Here is a 6,000-nt window from a genome sequence, read left to right on the forward strand (position 1 = left end):
GATAAAGACACGCACAATATAGAGCCATGAAAAAAGGCTTTTTTTTTTTTTTTTTTTCAAGAAGAAATAAGGACCTATTAATATGAGTGGGCTGAAGGGCGTTCACAGGAGCTCATCTGCAACGGGTACAATCGGGATAGGTGTGGGAACCAGCTGCTGGGGAGATAACTGTGAGTGGGGGCTTACAGCAGGTTTTAAAATGACTCGGTCTATTTAACTGAGCAAAGAGAAGGCTGAAATGAGATGTCTGCTTTGCCCACTCACATGAGTGGGTGAACAGCCAGGAGAGGGATTTTAACTGAAAGGAACGGCGGTGCTAGAAGAACACGTTACCAATTGGCGATGAACAAATGCAGATTGGAAACTGGGAGCAAGTCCTCACTGGGAGAAGAGCGGGGCTGCGGTGTAGACTCCTACAAGGCCTAGCATGGGAGTTCACGACCCCAGGCACTGAAAGTTGATAAATTCAGGAGAAGTCCCGTGTTTATTTCTCACGACGTGCAGTTTACCCCGGGGCACCTTCTTACAAACTGTTCCGCCGAAGCCAAGGGCTGGGCTGGGAAAAGGAGGCTGGTGGGAGCCCAGCCAACCCCGGGACAAGCCCCCTTAGTTGGGAAGGTGGATGGAGGCTCCAAACCAGTGTTTCACTCCGGACTCAGGCATTCGGGCTGCGCGATGAGGGGTGGCACCTTCCACGTAAAGCCCTTATTTTGTAGGATTTCAACTCGTTTGGCCCAGCGTGGCACAGGGGAGGCTGCAAGGGCTCACAGGACGCGTCTCATCCCTTGGAGAGCGGGGTGGGACACGAGGGACCTGCAACTGGGAAGCCCAGCTGTCATAGATCGCTCCACCTGCTACAGAAGGTGACTCTATACTTTACATTAAAAAAAAAAATAATTCGATTAATACTGAAGCACTAGCTGAAGCACTGGAGCAGAGAACCAAAGCCTAGGATACGCAGCTAAGAGATGAAAAACCTAATGCTAGGCTAGACTAACCCAGACCAATGCTAGGCTGCAGCCGAGGCTCCACCTCTCAAACGCAGCGCATCCCCTTGTTAGCATAAAATTAGGTGTTTGAGCTGCAACTCATTAGGGATTAAATTCAAGATTACGCAACTCGGGGACTAAGCATCTAGCCCTGATGTTGCTGTTGGTAATTGCGGTACCAGTTATTCCTCACCTTCAGGTTTTGTTTTCATGGGTTTTTGGGGTTTTTGTTTTGTTTTGTTTTTTGTTTTTTTTTTTAAAGAAATAAATAGAACAGCTGAAGACCATTGGGTTGATGCTGACATCATTCACACCCTGTTCTGGGAGTTTTTATGTGTATCACATCACAGCTGACATCATATCACAGATCTCTGTAAAAAAAATAAAAGCCAGGAAAGCAAACACCAGGTTCTGTATGACCTGACTTACTTAAACAAATTTAAGTTATTCTTGACGGCTTTTGTTAGCTGGCTCTGTGGACACGACTCTGTTCTCACATGTCCCTCTGTAACAGGGTGCCCTCACATTATCAGGATGGACTGAGGGTGCACTAAGCCCCCCACCCAGGGAAGGGAAGGGAAGGGGACCCCCAGGAGCCTGCACCCGAGCAGTGGGGTGCATCGGCACAGTTGCACCCACGTAGACGCGGCACCGTGATGCACCATGCTCCTTTAGTATGTTAATGCACCTGAGCAAGCCAGTCTCTTCCGGAGACAAATTGCGTGTTAGGTGGAAGTTACTGAAATTCAAAGTGATGGACATCACCAGGCATCAGGTGAGGTCTGATCAACCATGAACCTGCTCCTCCACCACCACCTTTACCGAGAACATAATTTATGACAACCAAAGGCACCTGACCACCATTGAGAGGCATTCCAGCCTCCTCCCCTGTTTATTGACTGTTTATTGCCTGGTCACGTGGCTTAGCTACGGGGCTTATAAAAGCGAAGGACCAGGAGGTGGGATGGCTCTCAGTTCTCCCTCAGGAAGAGTTGGGGTCAGAGCTCTGGGGCTGGAAGGCTCAGCCTTTCCTTGCACTGTTTAAAGGTAAGGATTTTTAATTTCAGCCTATTTTGCTTGAACACTTTTGTTTTTATTCTTCTCCAAACTGTCTGGTGCTAGGTCATGTCATCCTCCTTCAGCTTAGAATAGAAATTATCAGGGCAAATACTAGGGTTGGGTTTTAGTTTAGCCTGTATGCAAGGATAGCAGAAAGCATTTTCTATAAAGCTTGAAAGCTTAATTTTTAGCAAATTATATTGATTTTCTTTTTTTTTTCCCTACCATTAAATTAGATAAAAGAAACTTTCTAACCAGAGGATGTTCTATCAGATAAGAAAAATCCTGTCTAGTTAACTACAGTAACAAATCCCATGAGGGATTGGTTTCAGAGATTTGAGAGGCAAAACCGATGTTCAGAAACCAAAATGTGATTGTGGACCACTCACTGTCCCCTAAAGGGTGACAGAGTAACCTATTAATAAGGATATCAGTGTTGCCATCCAGCTGGATAGCGACATATATTTCATTATATTTGCTCACGTAGAGTACTGAAAGCACAGGTTTAATCTAATTATTTGAGACTCTTGGGTTTATTATGAGTAAGTTTTATCTGTGAACTGTAAATGGCGGCTCAAAGAAAACCTCCCACAGAAATAAAACCAACTCATTCTGCTTTGCTTGGGTTTTAAGTCCAAGAACTGTTGAACGCTTGGGGTTGTAACACCGCCTTATGCAAAGCAAAGAGGAAAACCAGCCCTGTCAGTAGCCCTGGTGCTGCTCGGAGACGCTGTGCTGGGTCATTGGGGTTGGGAAGGCTGGCAGGACATCGCACGACTGAGATGAGGCAAGCGCTGGCTTGTTTGGTGACGTTTTCCTTCAGTGGGTTAAGAGTGATGGTGCATCAAGACCGTCTGGAGATCTGAGTACCATTTTTGGAAGCACGTGTCACCTCGGGCAGCATTTACAGGGGAACTCGGGCGAACAAAGCTGTAGGCAGGTGGCTGACAGCTGCTCACATTAATGAAAAGTGGAAACACTTAAAGGAAAACCATCCTGTCGCTACCTGGTCAGCTCTTGCTAGTTTTACTCAGGACAGTTTCCTGACTAATCTCTTGCTCTTCCTGGATAGGTGATATTCCTTATTTTTTCTAGTGCTTTCTACTTCACATTAAATATTTTTCCATGAGTGCTTCCCAACAAAACTTAAAAAAAAAAATAAATATTTCATCTGCCTAAGTGAATTCTTCTGGACACAGATAAAAACCATTTTATATTTAGCAAAAGCATATGTATTCTAGGTGGTAAGACACAGTAGAATGGTATTACCAGCAGATTACCTGATTTATTAAATAAAAAAACCCCAACCAAACCAACCCCATGGGGCTCCATGCATTATTAGCTAACTTTAATCATGCGTATAAGTGACTAGAGAAGTCTCCTGAGCTGAGCTAACCTGGCTGCGTACGCCCTGAGTAAGTTATACCACAGCTACAGAGCTGAAGCCCGAGCACACAGTCCCTCCTCCTGCCTTTCTGCCCAACGTTTACAGAGGAAACAGGGGAACGGTGCTGAGGAGCAGGAGAAAAAGATGGCAACTGTGGAGAGAGAAATGCTACACACGTAGTAGATGTTGTGTAGAGTGATGGGTCAAGGAGCTGTAGCCAAGCTCTGTTAGGTGTAAACCCCTGCTGCTGCTTTTTTCATGAGTGCATGTTACTGAAATCCTAATTTCAATTATGATTTGTCTTTTTTAATTACTACCTAGGCTAGCAGGTACTGCTCCAACCTATATTTTGGTTATCTTAATTTAGTAAGGGTTGGATATTTGTACTGTCATATACACCTAACTATTAAACTCAGAGACAAATGTTAGAGTAACAATGTCTGTGCAACAGGGCTAATAAAGGGCAGGATTTAATCAACTGTTTCTAATATGTTTAGAGAGTCCTTCAATATAAATAGCATTTTCTTCATAATATGGATACATACAACTTCAAACAGATCCAAGTTCAAATGCTCTTACACTGTAGTTTTCAGCTAGAGAAGCCAAAGGCCAAAGCTAACATCTAAAGTTTGCAGGAGGAAAAGGTTATTCAAGTGCAAACTAGCAGTAATGCAATTTTAAAAGCAGTGGACTCAGGTAGAACAAGCTCACTGGAGAATTTGTTTCCAGACTGCAATGAAAATAAAGCCCAATATTTAGTAAAGAAATGTTATTATAAACTTGGAATACTACCAGACTGTATTTGAGTTCTTACATTGCTACATTAAGAAAGATTTTGATTGCCTTTATTTTTATCAGTGCTTTGTTGACTACATTAAGGTTTCTTGCCCTGTTGTGCAAACACAAGGGAGCCAGAGCCCTAAGAGACTCAGTTAATGAGGATCTCTTCTAGCTGGCATAAACAGATGAATTCAGGGTAAGATGATACTTGCAGTAGTTTATATCTTACCGGAAACAGTAATAGCACTCTCTGTGCCTGGGAATAATAATCTTGAACTCGAGCATAAAGCTACTAACGATTATTAGGCTGGGATGTGTGCAGGCCAATGCCCAGGGCTGTTTGGACACAGATGGACTCGTGTGTTTGGCTAACGGCAACATTAATAATCATGTTAGAAGTAGTACAAATGTAAATGAGTACATAATTATCTAGTACCATGTGGGTTAAATGAACATACATTGCTGAAGAAAACTAGTAAGCGGGTGAGCCAGGGCATGGAACGGCACGCTTAAGGAGAAGACTGCCAACAGAGCTGAGAAATGACACCTGGGGACACAACTACTCTCCTGCTGTTTCTCAGTATGGCAGGCAAGGGAACGCGGGCTGATCTTGCATATAAAAGTGCTTACCTTTGGTTAGTAAGAGAGGGTAACTTGGCTCTTCTTGGCTTCTACCGTGAAATATGAGAGCTCTGGCAATGGTTGTTGAGAGGATGAACCCAGCCATGAAGTGAGGAGCTGCTCCTTGGCTCTGGCCCCAGCACTTAGCAGCTCCCTTTTTCCCAAAGTTTCAGCAAACGGCGATTCCTGTCTGAGATTCAACAGAAAACCTAATGTGATTTTAAGAGTGTCTTTGTACTTCTGCTGACCTACCTGAAGTTCAGTCTGCCCTACGTTTTGCTTTCAAAGAAAGGTCGCTAATTGCTGGTGCTAGGCACGCGCACTGTAGGCTTTACTCCAGAAAAAACGCTGTGGACCTTCCTTAGAAAATCAATGTGACATCGCTTTCACTTACGGCAAATACTTGTAGATCTAAATATGATCCAAAACATTCTCTAACAGAGATATCCACTACAAGATGGGCCGAAAGTGCTTATGAAAAAAATCTATTTGAACAGTCGCAGGTGGAATTGGCTCGCCTGACTTTTCTCCTGCAGTGGGATTAGCCAGCAATGGCCCGCCCATCCTAAAATAAGGACATCTCTAGGTGTTACAGTGCTACCCAGGGATTTGGAACTAGCCCCCTGCTAGCTGCCAGCACTGTTGATCTAAATCGTACTTGCATCACGGTCTTATCTTGCCAAGGAAGGACACCACAGCACAGCCATGGGAAGGACGGCAATGCTTCAGACAGCGCGTGCTGGGCAAACAAAGCTCAAGTGTTAAACCGCTCTCGCCATGGCTCCCCTTTATTTTACCAGAAGTAGGAGATGTGAAATCCATAGGCACTGAGATAGATGCGAAACTATCAGATACTGCAAGAGGAAACCAGCACGAGGACTGTGTTTGTGCGCTGGAGCTTTCTTCACATCACAGCGTGAAAACTGGGGGGACAAGTGGCAGAAGAAACGCATTTTAAAGCAGTCACCCAAACAGCTGTAACAACATCTGCATTTACCGGGAGCATTTTCAATGCAAAAATGCCCCATGTGAGCAGATGCAACTGAGCATCTGGAGAAAGCCCAACTGTGTGAAGAAGGAAACGGGTCAGACAAGTCAGTGAATGCTGCACTCTAAGTGCCTGGCCGCTGCAGCAGTGCCAGGAGCTGAGCTGGTAACTCCCTG

This window comes from Grus americana, chromosome 5, assembly GCF_028858705.1.
Source record: "Grus americana isolate bGruAme1 chromosome 5, bGruAme1.mat, whole genome shotgun sequence".
In the NCBI taxonomy this organism is placed as follows: domain Eukaryota; kingdom Metazoa; phylum Chordata; class Aves; order Gruiformes; family Gruidae; genus Grus; species Grus americana.